We start from the raw sequence: 19867 nt of genomic DNA, 5'->3' as shown, positions 1-19867 counted from the left end.
TCCCATGCCCTGTCTGTTGGACCACATGACATTAACTAGACATATCTTTCACAACATTAACAGCCAATCTGAAAATGCCATTTGATGATCAGTTTTATTATCTTAAAAATATAGAAAGAACGTACGTATATTTAGCCAGATTCTGATCTCATTTGCACTGGGATAAAGCCAGTGTCAACCCATTGTAATGCTGCTCTTTCTCCATTTGTTCAATGAATATACAGCTACTTACTGACCTTAAACAGATCTCACTAGATAATATTTGTATATCTCTATGAAGACTGAATGTTATGTAGCTGTTAAACTTTATTATTATTTAATCTTCTAATAAATCTACTGGGCTGGCTTCCAATTTAGTTTACACTGAAGTAAAGCCAGAATCACTCTACTATAGAAAGTAGGATTTTTAAAGAGTCTCAATTTTAACTTTCTTGTGATCTTCACTCCACATCTACTTATCCTGAACTTGTCTGGAAGATAAGAAAATAACTCAGGGAGGTTTGCAATTTACATCAAAGCTCTACCAATCCCTGTTTAATTTGATGGGGGAGGAGAGCTAACAACCTATGAATGTCCAGATTTACCAGCAGCAACAAATGTATTGTACCTTTACCAGTCAGCTAAAGCCAGACGGGTGAGTTTCATCAGCTGGAGGTTTTCACATGGCTACTAATAGTCATAATTTCTCATCAGAAGAGAGCAATGTTACACATCACCATTCCTTGCTTTTGATTTGGTTGCAAAGTATCCTGGAGCAGGAATTAGAGACATCAAATCAAGCTAAGGCCAGTCACAATGAGTGGAGCAGCTCTATCTGTGTCTCATGCTAATAAGCTCAGGAGAGGAGGAAATGATGAACTCCAACCCTTGCCTGTGTGTCTGCTGTAGGAAAGATCTAGATGAGGGGCAGGAGACCCAAGAGGTCTAGGAGGATAAGGCAGAAAGAGAGCAGGAATTTCACGTATCTTAATGGCCGCTTTTGTTCACGAATGACAGAAGCAATTGCACAGGTGCTTTCTTCTTCTCTGGCTAATGGTTTATGTTTCAAGAATGCAGGCGAGAACTGTAGAAAATAATTCTGACGAAGCAGTAGCTGCACACTTAGGCGAAATGCTAAAGCTCTTTTAGTGATGTATATACTGTCCCATAGGTGGATCTGACATTTCCCCATAGGGGACCTGACAATCATTGTTCCTTTGGAATAACTTCTATCCTGCACCATTTGCTCCTTTAAGTAACACATTTGTGTTTATATTTTTCTCCTACCAGGGAGTCAATGTGACCTAAATAGATACTCAGTAGTTTGGGGAATCTCTCAGTAGACAGAAAGATAGATCATTTAATGTATTTACTTCATTCTGAGACGTAACAAGGAAAGTAAATAATACAGTGGGCTGGCTCCTCAGCTGGTATAAATGGTGTAGCACCATATTAATGCAGCCAGGCTGATCTACACCATCTGAGAATCTGGCCCTAGATTCTTTGGCGTTCAAATGAAGGTTGTCTTCTATTCACTCTTCTTTTTGCTCTGGCAGTGGAGACATAACTTGCTCGAGCCAGCAAGGTGAGTGATAAGATTTCAGAATACTACACGTGGATAGTGAAAAGAGTATGCAAACAACCCACTCTTCTTCATAAAGTTCTATCCAGTTAGCTGGATGTACAAGAGCGGAAAAGCTTCTTGGTCATCAGACAAATAAAAGCAAATGTGAAACATTTGTCTAAGAATGAAGAGAGAGTTGTGAAATATGTGCAAGGCATTTACCTCTTCAGATAGACTAACATCGTATTAGATATTTGTGGAGCAACAGTTTTAGGAACCCAGAGGAACATATAACTGTTTTAGTTACAGGCCAACCATTGCTGCAATAAATGAGGGACTGAACAGTCTTTGAGCCAAATTCTGCCCTCGTATACATACATATTCCATTATGAGATGATCACCAGTAAGCTCAAAAAACACTAGCGGGTGAAGGAAACTCCTAATAAGAACCTCTTGTTTCAGGAAATAAGGAAAGGATGATCATAGGCCCTTTCCAGTATGCTCTCTATCCCAAGGAACGATTATCCCCATATTTGATATTACTATCTGATAGGAACTATGCATCTTTTCTTTCATTTATTTCTTTAAATTGCATTGCTGTATATCCATAAAATAGAGCAGTGAGAAAGTCAATATTTCTGTTCTGAAGAATTTTTCATGAAAACATTACCATTTCATTACACACAATTTCACTCCAAGTTTTGCTTCCTGTAAAATTTCAATGAAATGACTATTTTCACATTAATAAAAAGAAAAACTATGCAAATGTCCATATGTCCAATGCAAAACTACCTTTGCACTGCTTAAAAAATTCATTTGTCAAAGCAAGTGTGTTTGCCAAAATGGGCTCACATTTGTATTTGTAACAAAAATAAGCACAAACAAACAAAAACCCCAAACCAACCAAAAAAGACACAACAACACAAAACCCAACAATAGTCAAATGGTTTTGCATTTTGTTATGAATATTTTGAACACCTAACAAAATAAATGCATAGAAACTGAATTGGTAGCCAGAGTGTAGTTAGAATATTTACAGTCCTGAGCCTATTAAGAATAAGTAGAATGGGCAGTAATTGGCATACTCCACCTGCTGATTAGCATTAGTTCATTATCTTGCATTCAAAAGTGTCCAAACTGTTTACCATATGCATGAGGCCTTGGCACCTCCACTGATTTCCTCTACCTAAGTGCTATGTTTAGTGATTCATTATAGGCCTTTGGGAGGCTAGTCATTGCTTTTCAGCTTGGCTACTTTTGTAGTCATGGAGGCTGGGGGAAGTTTGCCTGTTTGGGGAGATTTGGGGGGAATATAGCAATTTATGGCTTTGTCCAGACCAAATGATGGTATTTTAGGCTGTTGCAGGCTTTGTCCATTTGGCTTTGGGAAAGGAAAGTGTTTAAAGGTGGATAGACGGCAGTGCCCCATATCCTTTCCCTTTAAGAAAGGGAGATAGCATAAATCTGGCTGCAGAAGTGCCTAGTGTAAGGGAACTCACTGCTGGGTGCAAGTGTGCCAGCTCCAGTTCACTTCTGCCTGCCTCCAACCCCAGTGCAGGGGATGTGTTGGTGGAGGGAGGGGACATGTCAAATGTGGGAAGGGGATGTAGCAAAGCCCTGTTCCACCACACCTATCCTTTGCTGGCATAGGGTCCATTAAGGATCCTGTATCATTGGCAGATCTTAGAAATGACTGTCAGCAGCTTTACGTTTCATTGGGGCCACTGCTGGTCCTGACAATCAAGGAAGCATAATCAGGTCCCTGCTGCCCTCCCCTCTCTCCTGTCCCCAGGAGAGTTCTGGCACAGAAGAGACTCTTGCCCATTACCTGTACCTAGTGACTCTCTTTATCTGAGGATCAGCACTGTCTCAGGATATTGTTGGCATGTTTGTGGTATCTATGGAAATGATGGTGAATATAGGTTTTGTTATTTATTTATTTGGGCTAGGTGGCAGACTTTTTGCTGTTCTTTTCGTTTCCTGAATTAGGCTGATGTAATTAGGCTGATGAAAGCTTAGAAGGTTTGTTAGCAAAGGCTGGAGGCCTCGAAAGGATCATTCAAGTACAGCTGTGCGTGAAACCCATCTTACTCCTTTCCCTCAGTTTCAGCTCTCTTGATTTCAACCAAACCAAACCAGGGGTTAACTTTTCTGATCAGATTTTCTCTTGGATTTTCAGGGTCTTCCGAAAACTGAAATTCCAAACAACTCAGTGAAACCCTGAAAACGACGCTTGTTTTATAGTAAAACTGATGAGTTTTCCCCTACTCCCAAAAAGCCCTCAATCTCACTCCCTATCAGAGTGACCTCCATCTCAGACTTCTCCGGATGTCTTCAGGGACTTCTCCCAGGCAGCTGGCTAGCCCACTCCTCCTTCTATCTGAGGAGCTGTCATGGGATAAGAGGGAAGGTCCTCTCATGGATTGGTAACTGGTTAAAGATAGGAAACAAAGGGTAGGAATAAATGGTCAGTTTTCAAAATGAAGAGCGGTAAATTGTGGTGTCCCCCCAGGAGTCTGTACTGGGCCAAGTCCTATTCAACATAGTCATAAATGATCTGGAAAAGGGGGTAAATGGTGAGGTGGCAAAACTTGCAGATTATGCAAAACTACTCAAGCTAGTTAAGTCCCAAGCAGACTGCGAAGAGTTACAAAAGGATCTCACAAACTGGGTGACTGGGCAACAAAATGGCAGATGAAGTGATGAATGCAAAGTAATGCCCACTGGAAAACATAATCCCAACTATACATATAAAATGATGGGGTCTACATTAGCTGTTACCACTCAAGAAAGAGATCTTGTAGTCATTATGGATAGTTCTCTGAAAACATCCACTCAATGTGCAGTGGCAGTCAAAAAAGCGAACCGAATGTTGGAAATAGTTAAGAAAGGGATAGATAATAAGACAGAATATATCATATTGCTGCTATATAAATCCATGGTACCCCCACATCTTGAATACTGCATGTAGATGTGGTTGCCCCCATCTCAAAAAAGATATATTGGAATTGGAAAAGGTTCAGAAAAGGGAAACAAAAATGATTAGGGGTATGGAACAGCTTTCATATGAGGAGAGATTAATAAGACTGGGACTTTTCAGCTTGGAAAAGAGATGACTGTGGGGGGATATGATAGAGGTCTATAAAATCATGACTGGTGTGGAGAAAGTAAATAAGGAAGTGTTATTTACTCCTCATAACACAAGAACTAGGGGTCACCAAATGAAATTAATAGGCAGCAGGTTTAAAACAAACAAAAGGAAGTATTTTTTCACACAATGCAGTCAACCTGTGGAACTCCTTGCCAGAGGATGTTGTGAAGGCCAAGACTATAACAGGGTTCAAAAAAGAACTAGATAAGTTCATGGAGGATAGGTCCCCTTTAAGCCTAAGGGCCAGAAGACCTCTTTCCAGGGATGTTGATGTGAGCACAGGCTTACAAACCAGCCAAAGCCAGAAGCAAAGAGATAGTCCCAGGAATTAGCAGTGGGATGGGGAAATGCTGGTATCAGGAGCCCTGTAGTGTATGGTGGGGCAGGGCTTCCCTCTCTCCCAGTCAATCTGGGGAAGTTTTCAGAAATAAGGTAGTATATATGCCACCTTCCCGCTCAGAACAGAGAGCATGTGGATTGAGGACGAAAGCCTGAGCCAGAAGGCTAGGTTTCTGCTGAGCAGAATAAGGTCTTCATGGATGACAAGAACTTTGGAGATGCTCTGAATTTTGGGGTTACTTTGGTGGACCTTGTGTTTGTGACACAGGACTATTTTGAATTACTTTGGGCTGCTGAACCAGTTTCAAGGCAGGGCTGGTGACAGACCTGAGAGAGACTATGCAAGGCTCCCCAGGGTCCCTGAAGAGAGGGAGCAGATGGAGGACTCTGTGAAAAGACCTCTTGCTTCTGCAGGTGCCCAGCAAATGGGAACTCTGCTATAGCATATTTCAGTATATCTTTAGAAACTATCATTTTGGGAAGCTAACATGGTGCTAACTGTTGCTGCCTGCCAGACACCATACAAGCATTATCACCCATCTAATTTCTAAATCTGGCTTAATTTTAGATTAACAGTAAAATTTTCAAAAGCACCCAAGTCCTATTTCCAAAAGTTACCTGGCACTTATGCCCAGATCCTTGAAGGTATTTAGGCTCCTAACTTCCATTGAAAGTTTTTGGGCCAAAGGTCCAGATTTTTCAAGATATCTGGGTGTAGCTGAGCTCAGTGCTGCAACACCTAACTGATTTAGGAGTCTAAATACTGTATCCTTTTCAAATGAGATTTAGGCACCTAGAAGTCTAGAGCCCATTGACTGCTAATGGCATTTAGAGTTAGACTCAAGTGTCTAAATCCCCTTTGAAAATTAGATGTCAGCTCCTAAATCAGTTAGGTATTGCAATGCTGAACACAGCAATGCTTAAATACCTTTAAAAATTAGGAGCAGAGTCCCTGAATCACTTTTGAAAATGGAACTTTGGATCCTAAGTCACTTTAGCACTTTTGAAAATTTTGCCCCAAATAACTAACTTAGGACCAAATCCAATGCCCCTTGAAATCAAAGAAAGTCTTAGTAGCCACACTGATACATGAAACAAAAATAAATGTATCTCCCTAAGTTCAGAGGTACTTGCAGCATACTTCTGAATATGAACTGAATTATGCTGCATCTTACCACATAGTATTGTTTAAACCATTGTTATCTAAACAAACATGAGTCTGCTCAATTTTACATGATCTGGTCCTAGAGTTTTCTAATATAACATCACCAAATATCAGCACAGCTCTGCCATTGTTTGTTCTGTGAGTGTGCTCTGTGTGGGGTGTGCTTTGCAGATGGAGTTTCTCTGGGAGATTAATGATGTGTTGAACAGTGTGCTGTAGTTGATACCCTCCTGAACTCTGACACCCGACACTGGACACCTTTACACTGTAAAATCAAGCGTTAAGCAAGTAAGTGAATTTTTTATAGATGCTGAAGCCCCCAGAATATCTGTAAATATTACAGTTTTGTTATATAAAACAGTTCCTTTTATAAGTGGATTTGTTTTCTCCACTTTTCCACATAAATACAAGTGAAACAGCAACTTATACAATTATGCAGTTCTTACAGAAGGAATTTTGGAAAGAGACAATCTATGTGTCTGGATAATCTCTGTTAGCGATATGAAGAGAGCCAGGTGGTTAAATGGTTTGTATAAGTGTTGCAAAATAGTTTGACAATATATAGACAAAGGCACCAGTGCCAGTTTATCTTTTAGCCAGGGCTACAGTCATCAAAGTGTCAACTGTTCTGTCTAAGGACGTGCTGTTAAAGCAACAAGGAGTCCGGTAGCACCTTAAAGACTAACAGATTTATTTGGGCATAAGATTTCATGGGTAAAAAACCCCACTTCTTCAGATGGGTTTTTTACCCACGAAAGCTTATGCCCAAATAAATCTGTTAGTCTTTAAGGTGCCACCGGACTCCTCGTTGTTTTTGTGGATACAGACTAACACGGCTATCCCTCTGATGCTGTTAAAGTGGTTATCAACTCCCCAAGACAGAGAGAGCCTGTTCAAGTGGCATCATGTGCTTTCACTCTCTCCACACACACCCCCACCCTATTTGTCAGCATGCTGCCCTTTTGTGACACAAACCCTGCGGTTTGCAAGGCAGTGGGTATTGTTAGTGCTACTCCATACAGTAGATTGGCAGCAAGGAGTACTGAAGAATGACAGGTTCTATAATACACCCTCCTCTTGAAGATGGAGAGCGTCACCTCTAACATTCCCCGCTTTCATTAGCTTGAATGCAATTGTTCTAGGTTTAATTTTTTGGAGTGTTTGCAGTTTTTCCAGCAAAACACTGTTTGAACGCAGTGTCCCATTATATCACCACAGTCAAAGAGAGAAAAGATAAAGGCATTGTGCAAAGTTTCTGTGGCTTTGCCGACAAGGTTTTATGTACTGGAGAACTCTCATCTGGCAGTCAATTTGCCTTTGTCTTTCAAAGCAGTGGAAATATCAAGGGAGTATGCCCAAGAGCTCTGTTTGCCATTTGCCAGATTACTGAAGGCATCTTTAGACCTGTGGCAAACAAAAATGCTTTCAGAAATAATTCTGAAAGTTCTGCTTTGGGGACAAAATCCTTAAAATGTTGCATTTGGAACAGCTAAAGGGATGTGCAGATGAGGAGGAGGACTTGAGACTGGGATTTCATAAGCTTAGCCTTATGTCCGTCATAAGAGTCTGACTTGTGAAGAGGAGAAGGAATAAGGTCACTACAGCTATCTATGTTACAGGTTCAACCATGCTAGCTGGAACAGTTCGTACTGAAAAGTGATAGTCCCTGGCTAAAATAGATAGGTGTGAATTGGGCAAATAAATAAAATAGGCCCATACTAGACCCATTCATAGTTCTGGTAAACTCAACTAGCAAGAAATAGTCTGTATAATACAGTTGGTTCTGTCTAGCATTCTTTCCTTACCCCACTATATGATTCTGGCTAACCCAGCTAAAACTCTAGTGAAGGCATAGCCTGACAGAATGGTTTTTATTATCTAAAAGCAGGACTAAATGGTGTTCATCTAATGTTTCTGAAGAAGCATAAGAATGGAGTGACTGAGCTGCTTACTAAAATATGTAATTTAGTATTAAAATCAGCTACCATACCAGAGGGCTGGAAGGTATCCAATGTTATAAGTATCTTTAATAAAGGTTCTGTGGATGATCCTGGGATTTACAGAGCAGTGAACATTACTACCAAGTAAATTAGTTGAAATGACAGAATTATGAAACATATTGCTTAGTATGCTATGGCAGGGACAAATCAGCACTGAATCGGTAAAGGAAAATTGTGCCTCCCCAATCTAATAGGACTCTTGGAGGGAGTCAAACAAGAGGGGACAAAGACAACTTGTTGATATAAATCCTTTGCAAGTTCTAAAAGTCTTTGAAAGAATCCCTCCCAAGAGGGAATTAAGGAAATAAATTGTCATGGAGTAAGAAGTAAAGGTGTGTTTTGAATTCAAGGTAGAAAACAAAGAATAGGGCTTAATGGCCAATTTTCAGCAGGGAAGAAGGTTCGTTGTGGAGAACACCAAGGATGCAAACTAGGTGCAGTGTTGTTTGAACCAATTTAGTTATTCAGATTTCCATAAACTGAGGCTCTGGCCCTATAGTATTTCTACTGAATCAGGTGAGAGGCTTATCAAAAGAGACTGGCAAATATGCTCAGATTATTAACTGTCTGGAAACCTTGCCAGTGCCTGAAATGAGTCTTTTTTTAAGTTCCAAAAAGTTTGGCTAGCTTTTTTTTTTCCTTCCACCTCTTGTGTGCTCGTGTACATTCTAATTTCAGCCAAATATCAGTGGGGTAGTCATGTTAGTCTCTATCCACAAAAACAACGAGTCCGTTGGCACCTTAAAGACTAACTGATTTATTTGTGCATAAGCTTTCGTAGGTAAAAAACCCACTTCTTCAGATGCATGGAATGAAAGTTACCGATACAGGCATAGATATACTGGCACGTGAAGAGAAGAGAGTTACCTTACTCTTGTCAACACTGGTTCTCCACTTGTAAGGACTCCTCATTGATTTCAGACTCTGAGTAGGGTGACCAGATAGCAAGTGTGAAAAATCGGGATGGGGTGGGAAGTAATAGGCATCTATATTAGACAACTTTACAGCAAGGCAGATCTCTACATATTACCCCTAAACCTGTACTTCCAGTTCCAAAACGTCATAACAAAAATAAATAAATTAGAGTAATGTGAGATAAGTAAGTAACTGGATTAGAATCTTCTTTATTTTGGCTGGGAAACGTATTTCAGGAAACATGTGTACAGAAACCTTTCTGTGATTAAGTTAAAAAATGCAAGGAACAGGATGGAAATGGAAAGATTGATTTATTCTTTCTGAAGCAACTTCAAGGCAATCTGGATTCCTTTCCTGACTATATTTAGGAGCAGTAGCTGAAGCCTGCCAAACAAAGGAACAATCACGAAGATCCCTAATAAACTTAAATTATTGATCCATCTCATACCTATACCTGATCCAGCCTGAACGTACTAATGCTAATCCATTTCTTCTGAGACCTTGCACTCACTGAATTATACTTTGGTTACGTCTACTGTTCTCACAGGATTTTCTTTTTTTGTTGTCAGTTGCTTTGTGTGCCTATAATCTTACTTAAAATTAGGCCACTGATTCTCCCGGGTATCAATATGTACCTTGTTTGTGAATATATACACATGGCTATACACATGGCTATAGATGCAGATATATGTTGTCCCAGTGTCACATGGAAAGATAGGTCTGTAACTACAATTAGTACCACTGCTTAAATTTAAGCGTGAGCTTAAGTGCTTTATTGAATAGGGATGGATTTAAGTATGTGTTTAAGTGTTTTTCTGAATAAAGGCCTTAATATTCCATATATAATAGTTTCATGGACCTATAGATAAAAGTTAAATATGTAACAGATACCTCCCCCATTCCCAGTTAAAAACATATAAATACATGGTTATGAATGAGGGTTTCTCCACCAAACACAAAATCTACATTTACTTCAGTGTTGCGAATAGTGAGCTAGGACTCAGTCCTGCAAGGTGCTGCTGTGCATGCTGGCCTCCTTTACACATGTGCATGCTTAAGTGTTCTGTGGAAGTGGGATGTGAGTGCTCAGCACCTTGCAGGATTAAACTCTAACCCGCAAAGTTGGTCAAATAAGGAACAAGGATGAACTGATATATTTAGAATCAAATCATTCACACCCAACTTGCTGTTATTTATGGGGTCATGGTCATGGAAACACTTGCAAGTCCCAAGAGTTTAACAAATCTTCATCATAAGTGTGTTATTTTTTCTTAGGGTATGTCTACACTATGAAATTAGGTTGATTTTATAGAAGTCGATTTTTAGAAATCGATTTTATACAGTCGATTGCGTATGTCCACACTAAGCACATTAAGTCGGGGGAGTGCGTCCCCACTACTGAGGCTAGCATCGACTTACGGAGCGGTGCACTGTGGGTAGCTATCCCACAGTTCCCACAGTCTCCGCTGCCCATTGGAATTCTGGGTTAAGCTCCCAATGTCTGATGGGGCAAAAACATTGTCACGGGTGGTTTTGGGTACATATCGTCAGTCGCCCTTCCCTCCGTGAAAGCAATGGCAGACAATCATTTCGTGTCTTTTTTCCTGGGTTACCCGTGCAGACGCCATACCATGGCAAGCATGGAGCCCACTCAGCTCACCATCACCGCTGCTGTTGTGGGCAAGTCTACTGTGGGGGATGCTGTGATCCAAGTAGCTAATGCAATCATTGACGTTCTGTTATCAAGGGTAGTGACTCTGGAAAATGTGCGGGCCTTTTTAGATTTTAGGTGCATCATATTCCTGTCCTTTGTTGCTGGTGAAGAAGTCTTGCAGCCGTACATTCCAGTCCAGTCGGCGCTGTAACACCCCATAGAACTTCTGTGGTTGACACAGGTAACAGCTCTAGGGCTCTTGCTCTTTTGCCTTGGCCGAGGTACCTTGCCCTACCCAGACCTCCAAGCATTCAACACAGAAGCACCTGCAGCAGCTGGCATTGCTACACAGCAGCAGCTCCTTGCCTTCACAGCAGACGGTGCAGTAGGACTGTTAACCGTCCTCGTCAGACATGTAGCTTGGCCGGGGGTTCTGGGAATGTCTTCCCTGCCTGGCTCCTAGCAACCTCCAGGGCAACCTTCAGCTGCAACTCTGCTCTCCTGCTCGGGGGGGGGGGGGGGGGGGGGTCCATTCATGAAGCCTAGACAGTAGTAAGGAACAGTTCAACTACAGGCTGAGCAAGTGGTGGTAGAATGTGCCTTTGGACATTTAAAAGCTTGCTGGCGCTGTTGGTCAGACCTCAGCGTAACCAACATTCCCATTGTTATTGCTGCTTGCTGTGTGCTCCATATATCTGTGAGAGTAAGGGGGAGACATTTATGGTGGGGTGGGATGTTGAGGCAAATCGCCTGGCATCTGATTTTGAGCAGCCAGACACCAGGGCAATTAGAAGAGCACAGCAAGGCGCACTGCGTATCAGAGAGGCTTTGAAAACCAGTTTCATGACGGCCAGGCTTCGGTGTGACAGTTGTGTGTGTTTCTCCTTGATGCAAACCCGCCCCCTTTGTTGATTTTAATTCCTTGTAAGCCAGCCATCCTCCCCCCTTCAAAATAAAGTAACTATTGTTTTGAAACCATGCATTCTTTCTTTATTAATTTTAAAAAAAATGAGATAACGGACAAGGTAGCCCAGGTGGGATGGGGGAGGAGGGAAGGACAAGGCCACATTGCTTATTGTAGCCACACTAAAAATCAAACTGTTTGAATGACAGCCTTCTGTTGCTTGGGCCATCCTCTGGAGTGGAGTGGCTGGGTGCCTGGAGCCTCCCCCCCATGTTCTTGGGCATCTGGGTGAGGAGGCTATGGAACATGGGGAGGAGGGTAGGTGGCTATACAGTGGATGCAGCGAGGGTCTGTGCTCTTGCTGGCTTTCCTGCAGCTCCAACAGATGCTTCATCGTGTCCGTTTGCTCCCCCATTAGCCTCAGCATCGCGTCCTGCCTCCGCTCTTCACCTTACTTAATTCTTTCCTGACCCCTGCCACTGAATGCCTCCATGCATTAAGCTGTGCCCTATCAGTGCGGGAGGACTGCATGAGCTCGGAAAACATGTCATCGCGAGTGTGTTTTTTTCACCTTCTAATCTGCGATAACCTCAGGGACGGAGATGATAGGGGGAGCACAGAAACATTCTACGCTCTACAATTCTGGGGGGACTGCATGGTCACCTGTGCTGCTGAGTTCGCCATGCTGACCAAACAGGAAATGAAATTCAAAAGTTCCCGGGGCTTTACCTATGTACCTGGCTAGTGCATCAGAGTTCAAAGTGCTGTCCAGAGCGGTCACAATGGAGCACTCTGGGATAGCTTCCAGAGGCCAATACCGTCGATTTGCGTCCGCACTACCCCAAACTCGACTCCTCGTCGGGGAGGAGTACAAAAGTCAATTTTAAGAGCCCTTTATGTCGACAGAACGAGGTTGGTTGTGTGGACGCAGTCGTTTTTAAATCGACCTAACGCGGCTAAATTCAACCTAACCCTGTAGTGTAGACCAGGCCTTAGTTATTTGCTGAATGTTTAGATTGTAAACTCTTCAGGGCAGGCACTCTCTTTTAATTACTATTTATGTTTATGGTGCCTAATGAGGCCATGTTCCCTGATTGGGGCCCCGTGGTGTTACTGACATAAAAATAATAAATAATACTTTGCTATTATTTACTTTTTATTATTATCCTGATAAGAAATGACAGGAGGTTGAACCTCCAAAACTGGCTCTTCCTATGAGATCTGTGTAGATTTTTGGGGAGCCACTGAAGACTTGTGTCATCTGGGCTGAGACCCTAACCTTACACCCCCATTAGCTCCTTGGCAGCAGAGCTGGCTCCTCCAGCTCCTATGGTTCAACTACTCTTGAGGTATGATGGAAATTTACACTGCATAATGGGAACCCCCATGCATATTAATGCTGGCTCAGTCAGCATTAGTTGTGCTGGTTTGCCCCATGGGTTTCAAACAGAGCATAGGATGGATTATGACTAACTCCCAGCAGGCCCCAACTGCTCCTCCCTGTGGGGCATCCACAGCAGGGAGGGGCAGCGTGCTGCAGAGCTGGAGATCCCAACTTCGACACCCAGCAGCTGGGATCTGCAGTTTCATGCTGCACTCTGATTGCATAAGTGGAAGGGAGCACAGGGCTCTATACAAACAGGACTCACTCCTCAGAGGTGTTACCACCTCTAGGGTAGAAATGGGCAGTTGTTCAAAAGCTCACAGGATATTAATCTCCTCTACATGAAGACCTCTGTAATGAGTGGCAAAGGGCCAGAATTCACAGCAGTCATATTTTTGCCATGCAGTTCTACAATTGAAAATGATGTATGTTTTGGGTTGGTTTGTAACTTCACAATGCGCTGTGAGTAAAGATCGGGACATAGCTGCACCATCCCAGGAGCAGAGAACAAATTGTGGCTCAGAGAGTGATAATTCCTCCCCTGCTCTGGATGGGGCAGGCCAGTAAATTACTTCATCTCTCTTCATTCACCAGTTTGCTCTTCCCCATGCACCTAGACATGTGGCTGGTGCAAAGAAGGTGGAGCCACAGCTCCGTCCACTCTCCCATATCTCTCTGCCCCCACCCTTTGCACGCAAGGGGGAGTATTGGGTATGCACCTCCTTCCACTGGAGAAACAGCCCTGACTCACTGAAAGGGGAACAAGGGGCAATGACAGTTTATCTCCTGTGATTTCTTTACACCAATAAATGTGCAGTAGCAGCGGGGCCACCCTTAACAACATCCCAGCTTTCCTTTGCAGTAGTCACCAGCAGAAAAAGAAGAATGTGCAGCTGCCCAACCCCCTAAAAGTTCTGCCTCATAGGAGAAGGAAGAAAAAAGTGCTATCACCTGGCCCCTTCTTCCTTGGGGGGAGGGGGAACTATGGGGTGGTTAACCAGATTGGAAAGTTCAGGGGCTGGTTTTGGCTCATTTCAGAAAACCAGTAACTGGATCAGTTGTTCTTCGAAGAGGACTTTGCTCTAATATGATACATAATTTATATCCAGCATATTAGCAATAACATGTGGTGAGGAGAGTGCTATACCTGCAGTAAATGACTGTTCAGTGCTGGCGAACCGCTCAGCTTTGCCGTCGGCATTTACCCTACCTTGCACCCAGCCATTTACTGCATGGCATACTATTTCAACCATGCTTTGACTTCTTAATTAAAAGCACTCCTTTTAAAAGAGCAGTAGGTTCAGTTTTAGTAACTGCCATAATAATCTCTACACTTCAATATGAAGTGCTAAGAGGTAGTAAAAATTTATGACACCCATTCAGACTCAGTAAAATATTAGTTAAAAATGCATGACACAGCATGTCATTTTGTGGCAGGATGCACGTAATACCATTCAGAGGTTTAGGGGGGAAAAAAAAAACCCACTGCACTTTTTGAGCCAATATTCCATGCCAATTCAAACTAATTATCTGGCACTCTTTTTTTTTTTTTTCAAGTGGGTGGGAGGTCTGTGAAACCTTTTCATGCTGCTCCTGAACTGGTGAACACTCTACTTTTCATGCTATCTGAATTTCTCCTAAGGGTGTGGTAAACATGAAATGTTTGGAAACCGAATAACAGGCCCAGTGGGATTCTCACATTTGTCTCACAAAGGATATCTCAGGCAATCACCTCAAGACAATCTTCTCAAACCTCATTTGTTGCCAAAGCTAACATAAATGTTCACAATAATAACAAGCAATTAACACTTCTACCAGGTAGCTCTTTGCATCCATAGATCTTTCAACACTTTACAAAAGCGAGAAAGGGTTACAATCTTGCAGTTTACAAATGGGGAAACTAAGGCGCATAAAGTTAAACCTAAAAATTTCAAACATGGGTTCTTAAAGTTAGGTACCCAAATGTTTATTCAGGCCCTCAAGTAAGTGGGCTGATTATCAGACATGCCGAGTACCTGCAGCTTCCATTGGCTTCAGCCAGTGATTGTGGGTAATTCTGAAAACCAGGATACTTTTATTCTGGTGCTTAAGTATAGATTTAGATGACTAATTTAGGCAGCAACACTTATAAATATTACCCTAAGTGACTTGCCCAAGGTTGCACTGCAAATCTCTGGTGTAGCTGAGAAGAGAGCCCAAGTATTCTGACTCAAAGCCCAGGAAATGAATATGGGGAGAATGTATTAAAGATTTTTAAAAATGATAGCACCTTTACTGGAGCAGTTTTAAATGCAAGGGCTGCCTGGCTTCTCCTCTAATCAATACCTCTTTCTCAGGTAAAGCAACAAAAGCAGTTCAACAGAGAGCAGCTATGGGGGGGGGGGGGTGAAAACATATTTCCCCCACACAATGCCCTCTATGAATAATGGGGTGAGCAGGCAGCTCTGGACCTGTCTCTCTACAATAGTAGTAATAATAATACTTGAAACATTTTGTCTCCAAAGCACTTTACAAACATTAACTAATTCAGCAGACAATTAGGAAGCTATACATGGCCCACGCTATCAGGATCCCATTGCTTCTGTCAGCTTTCCTTTCACTGCTGACTCCTGAATTAGCAATGAAGTACTACTGCCTCATATGCACTCAGACAAAGTTATAAAGAACATCAGTCATGATAAATTATGCTAACATGTATTAGCAAAGAAGAATGTAATCTTTTCAACCATGCATTTATAGCTTTGGCAAGGAAAGATGTGGTCCTGTTGCTAAGGCACTGAGCTGGAACTCAGGAGATCTGTTTAAATCTCTGGCTCTGCCATAGACTACCTGTGTGACTTTTGGCAAGTCACTTTATCTCACTGTGCCTCAGATCCCAACCTATCAAACTAGCCTAAGCATCTTCCTTTCTCCCATCATTTGTTGTTCAGATACCACAGGGTTGGAAATGGCATAAGAATCTGAATAAAATTTGTGTCTCACCTATGATGGGGGAGGTGGAGTTACAAAGGGTAGGTAGGGCTTTGACTTTCAATGAGAGTTGAGTGCATCTAAAAATCTCCCCATTTCGATTGTAAATTCCTTGGGGCAGAATAAGCGTTTGTACAGAATTTAGCACAGTAGAGACCTCTACCTGCTACTGTATGTAACTGAGGAACTCCTGGGTGTCATTGGTGTGCATAGGGTTTTACCGGGATCCCCTAGGTTGGATATCTGCATAATAGTTCACTGAAATGTGGCATGAGAGATCTCTACTGAGAGCCAGGAGCCCACTGGTTGACATAATCATTGTGAAATATATGTATGGATAATATTTAAGGAAATATGTATCTATACTGAAAATGAACATGCATCGGTCTGCACTGCTTTGGATCGTTATCGAGCAGAACCCGTCATCAGCATGGATGCATGTCTTCTGGAATGGTGGTTGAAGCATGAAGGGACATATGAATCTTTAGCGCATCTGGCACGTAAATATCTTGTGACGCCGGTTACAACAGTGCCATGTGAATGCCTGTTCTCACTATCAGGTGACATTGTAAACAAGAAGCGGGCAGCACTATCTCCTGTAAATGTAACCAAACTTGTTTGTCTGAGCGATTGGCTGAAGTAGGACTGCATGGACTTGTAGGCTCTAAAGTTTTACATTGTTTTATTTTTGAATGCAGTTATTTTTTTGTACATAATTCAACATTTGTAAGTTCAACTTTCATGATGAAGAGATTGCACTACAGTACTTATATAAGGTGAACTGAAAATACTATTTCTTTTGTTTTTTACAGTGCAAATATTTGTAATCAAAAATAAATATAGTGAGCACAGTACACTTTGTATTCTGTGTTGTAATTGAAATCAATATATTTGAAAATGTAGAAAACATCCAAAAATATTTAAATAAATGATATTCTATTATTGTTTAACAGTACAATTAAATGTGTGATTAATCACAATAAATTTTTTAATCACTTGAAAGCCCTAATTTCAAACCAAGAACTGCATCTCTTATTACTATAACCTACTCTGTATTTTCCTTTTTTTCCTGGGAGTTTTAATAAATAATTTTTATTTATCTTTTGAAAAAATATTTTTCTGAGCGCAAGCTAGAAAATGACATCAATCCTAGAGCAAAATAACCAATTTAAAACATCAAGGGATCAGTCAAAAGGGTCAGAGCCGATACTGAGCGTTTGCACATTCATATGTTGAATATAGCGTACTCATGTTTTCCCATTCATCTTGTATATTCATCAGCAGGGGAATTATTTTCCAAATGTGTATCTTGATTGTCTGGTATTTTGATACACTGGGCCTGAGAGTCATTGCACAGCACATGAAGTTTATGTCAGAAAAACACGGAATGCTTAAATTGAATGATCCACATGTTAGCATCACAGAGCAATATAAGCAAGAATGTCACAAAAATGCAAGTCCCTCACTTCAGGCTTCTAGTGAATGTGTATATGTGGTTTTATCAAAGGTGTCTCTTGGCAGCCTTGTTTCTGGACATTTTGAAATGTTTCTGTTTCATCTCAGTGCCCAACAGTGACCTCAGTGTTTTCAAGAACAGAACAAATAGCTGCTAGAAAAAGGAGTTAAAGTAGCCTTACTGAACACATAAATTGGCAAGTGTATCTAATAATTGCATGGGTTCAGCATTTTTCTGCGATAAATGAGTAAACTTTAAATGTATCTCTGAGATGTACTATCACAGGCATTGCCATGGGCAAGTTTTATCCAATGATGAAACAGCAAGGCCTAGTGAGATAAAGATGATAGAAGGGGTACTATCAGGTGGCAGCTGGGTAATTACAACTCTCTATTTGGGCTCTGTAGTGATGCTGCATGTGATAAGTGGAGAATAATGAAGAAAAAGGAGTAGTGATAATGCAGGAGCTAAATGGTAGAAAATAGCCTATCAGCCCACAGTCCTCTGAGTGCCTATGGGGACTTTGAACTATCTTCTTCAGTTTTCAACCACAGAAAAAATACTCTCTCTCTTTCTTCTTCCTTTGCTAAATTTATGTCTGGTGGGACAAAAGGAAAAACTGAAAGGAAATCAAGGGTATGTGAAGAGAATATGACCTTTTCAAATAACTCTGAAGGTCACTGTGTAATTATTCTAAAATAAAAGTATCCTGTAATCTTTTTTGTACCCACAAAAGATGCACATACATTTTTTAATACAATTCTGCACAATGTTGTTGGGGATCATATTTTATGAAAGGTCAACTAAAGTATTTGTAATTATATCTTGTTGAGTTCTTCCTCAGAAGAACACAAATGTCATTTGTTACTACACAGTCAGACTGTGATTAAAGCAAAAGACAGGCCAAAGACAAATTCATTGAATGTAAACCAAAATTCTGTTTTCTCACCAAGGATTTCATTTTGCAGCTTCTGAGCAAAATACAGGAGGGGAAAAAACAAGAACTTGTTATTGCAACTTTCACCCTGGTTCTTTTTCTATAAATAGTGGTTCACTTTACAGCTTTCAGTGAGTGTGGGGCCGAGTAGTGTTTGCGTATTTCCTTAGAGCTCCACTCCCCCACTCCAATTAATAACACAAATAAAAGGATAATGCCAATACACTCCTTCCACTTAGGAGTTCTGACTTGTGTCAGAGACATTGGATTTGTGTGTGTGTGTGTGTGTGAGAGAGGAAGGGAGAGAGAGAGAGCGAGCGCTACAACCGCCACTTAAAGATGAGTTGAAAAGAATTTTGACAATTTCCCCTCATATTTAGCTGAATAGTCAGCCACACAGTATTCCTTTACAGTTCATTTTTATTTTTCTCCTTAGAACCTTTAACATCCAGCCTTGCTCAGATTACTGTATATCAACCTAAGGGTGGGGAGGGATAGCTCAGTGGTTTGTGCATTAGCCTGCTAAACCCAGGGTTGTGAGTTCAATCCTTGAGGGAGCCATTTAGGGATGGGGCAAAAATCTGTCAGGGATAGTACTTGGTCCTGCTGTGGAGGCAGGGGACTGGACTTAATGACCTTTCAAGGTCCTTTCCAGCTCTATGAGATAGATAAAAAAAAAAATGCGCTTGCTCATGGTATATGTGTGATGTTGCATCAATGGCAGTACCTTGCTGGGGCATAGAGCCAGTCTATGGGGAAGAGAAAGATTCCATAAAGGATCATTGTTGATATATGGGGTAGATATCACTGGTCCAAGGATGAGAGAAGGGAATTTTATATAATGCCTGGGTTTTGGAGACTTAAATGCTAAAGTTGCTCATATTGCTATGTTGAGGGAAAACTGACAAAAACATTTCCTAGCCAATTGTAGAGAGAGAATTTTTAACTGATCTGCTTCAGTGCCCAAAGTCACATGACCTGAAGGAAAATTTGGCTAAAGCACTCTCATACTACAGTGATGAGGGCAGTATAAGAAATAGATTTTAAATAGAATCAAATAGTTGTTTATAGGCTGAAAATCTCATAACTAAAAATGTAAGGAAATTCCCAGGAAAGGTAGTTTGCATTCAAAGCATCTATTTGCTTTTTGCCATTACTATTCAGTGTATACTTTACTATCTTGTTCAAAAATGCTAAATATGCTAGGCTAATTGCCATGGTTTTGCAGCATAGACCATTTTCCAGAGGGCATTTAAGATGAATCTCACCAACTTTAAGTTTAGGCTAATTTGCTTTGTTTCATTTAAAATATGGGTCCAAAAGGAGATAGATAAATATCATAGAATCAGATGTTCGTGGTGGAAAAGAACTCTCAGGTCATCCTAGTCAGCCAGTGCTTACCCCCATTGAAATAATGGAGTTTTGCCATTGACCCAATAGCCTGATTCT

Source organism: Terrapene carolina, unplaced genomic scaffold, assembly GCF_002925995.2.
Source record: "Terrapene carolina triunguis isolate 2854851 unplaced genomic scaffold, T_m_triunguis-2.0 Scaffold21, whole genome shotgun sequence".
Classification (NCBI taxonomy): domain Eukaryota; kingdom Metazoa; phylum Chordata; order Testudines; family Emydidae; genus Terrapene; species Terrapene triunguis.
The sequence above is the reverse complement of the archived record's forward strand: the minus strand, read 5'-3'. Positions refer to the sequence as shown.